The sequence below is a fragment of the Cucurbita pepo genome, chromosome LG04, assembly GCF_002806865.2.
Source record: "Cucurbita pepo subsp. pepo cultivar mu-cu-16 chromosome LG04, ASM280686v2, whole genome shotgun sequence".
Taxonomy (NCBI): domain Eukaryota; kingdom Viridiplantae; phylum Streptophyta; class Magnoliopsida; order Cucurbitales; family Cucurbitaceae; genus Cucurbita; species Cucurbita pepo.
The window spans coordinates 6,010,841-6,012,774 of record NC_036641.1 but is presented as its reverse complement, the minus strand read 5'-3'; the positions used below and the strand labels follow the sequence as shown (position 1 = coordinate 6,012,774).

At 39.2% G+C, this 1,934-nt stretch overlaps 1 protein-coding gene across 2 annotated transcripts in view; it reads right to left on the bottom strand.

Annotated features, from left to right (window-relative positions):
• Nucleotides 1–1,637: 1,637 nt before the first annotated feature.
• Nucleotides 1,638–1,934, bottom strand: part of LOC111793937 — a 4,162-nt gene continuing 3,865 nt past the window's right edge. For both annotated transcript variants that reach the window (XM_023676019.1, XM_023676020.1), the window contains exon 7: nt 1,638–1,933. The gene's annotated coding sequence lies outside the window, so the exon portion shown is untranslated. The remainder of the gene's footprint in view (nt 1,934) is intronic.

Sequence of the window (1,934 nt, the reverse complement as noted above, 5' to 3'; positions counted from 1 at the left end):
GCCCCAATTCGGGTTGTGAACTCTAATCAGGTTGTTTTGGTTACCAACCTGACACAATCCAACTCGCCCCAATTCTTTAATGATTTGAACTCGACCATATATTCTTTATTTTCCCTAAAATGAATTTAGAAAAAGCTAATAAATGATAAAATTTTAACATTTTCCATCCATTTTAAACATTCTTTATTTTCCCTAAAATGAATTTAGAAAAAGCTAATAAATGATAAAATTTTAACATTTTCCATCCATTTTAAACGTTTATAAAAATTGGGGATATTTTTTTTAAATATAATATACCATTTTTTATTTTTTAAGTTATTACCTTGAACTGTGATATCTTTTATACCCAAACGGTAAATTTTTTGGGTTGGGTTGGTTTGATTTGTTCATGTCATTTATTTAAATTTTTGCTTTTAATAAACCAACACGAAAGACGAGAGAGGCATGCAAAGGAGTAACACAACTCGAAAATAGAGGGTTGGGTTGGGATGGGTTGTGAAAATTTTCGGGTCGGATAAAAGAGAATCCTTCAACCCAACCCAACTCGGACCGGACCATGTACACCCCTAACAAAAGAACTCCACAACAAATGGCGGCCCATCTGGGTTCTTCAACTCCACACTAAAACCAGGTGATTTTGTGGTGAAGAACTATTGATGTGGGCTTTGATGCCAAGTTCCAGTTTGAATATGCTTTCTTCTACTTATAACTGTCCAAACGCTTACAGAAGGCGAAGCCTTTGCTCTTCGAGCCGAGGTCGACCTCATGTTCGTTGCTGAGCAATTCAAACGCCTGCATAGCAACAGCTTCGACATACCTCTAGCTTGATTCTAGTAGCTTGGAGGAGCCTTAAGAAAAGATTGGTAAAGACATCAGCGTTGAGAGAGAGCTTATGCTACATAGATTCGATAGAACAAGATAGTGAATACGACAACGACGACACCGATGACGATACGTCTTCTGCAGACTATATGAACAAAAGTTAAACACGCATTGAACCGTGGTACACGTACACACCTTGAAAACTAGCTTGCCATCTTTATACCAAAGATGATGTATAGATGAAAACTGTGTAGTGACTAGGCTCTGATACCTTGTAACAGAGCCTAGTCACCAGATATTGTCCTCTTTGGGCTTTTCTGGTCCTCTTTGGGCTTTTCTGGTCTGGTGATTAGGCTCTGTTACAAATGGTATCAGAGTCTAATCACCAGATATTGTCCTCCTTGGACTTTCCCTTCCGGACTTTCCCTCAAGGTTTTAAAACACGTCTAGTAGGGAGAGGTTTCCACACCCTTATAAGCAATGTTTCGTTCCCCTCTCCAACTAATGTGGGATCTCACGATCCACTCTCCTTGGGGACTTAGCGTCCTTACTGGCACACCGTTCGGTGACTGGCTCTAATACTATTTGTAACAGCCCAACAAGCCTACCGCTAGCAGATATTGTCCTCTTTGAGCTTTCCCTTCCGGGCTTCCCCTCAAGGTTTTAAAACGCATCCACTAGGAAGAGGTTTCCACACCCTTATAAGGAATGTTTCGTTCCCCTCTCCCACCGACATGGGATCTCACAATAATATACTATGATTACTACAAACGTTTGAATCAAATCAAGCACAAAACAATAAAATGATATCAATATATCCATAGGGAAACAAAATCAACTTGTTCCCTAAACCTCCAATTTTTGTATTTATAATATTCACACCCTCAATATCATAGTTTCAAGTGGATCTCAAAGAATATTGCAGTCACTATAAGCTATAGGCAGAAATAGCAAAAACTACACACTTCAACCGTATTTGCAGTACCTCAAAAGTTTTCAAAGAATTTACAAACCAAACCAAAAGAAAGGGAAAGAATAATAGCTATCATGGATATACGCTAGCCGCGCTAAAGCTCCTCACATGGCTAGAGGTTCAAGAACAATGGGGGGGG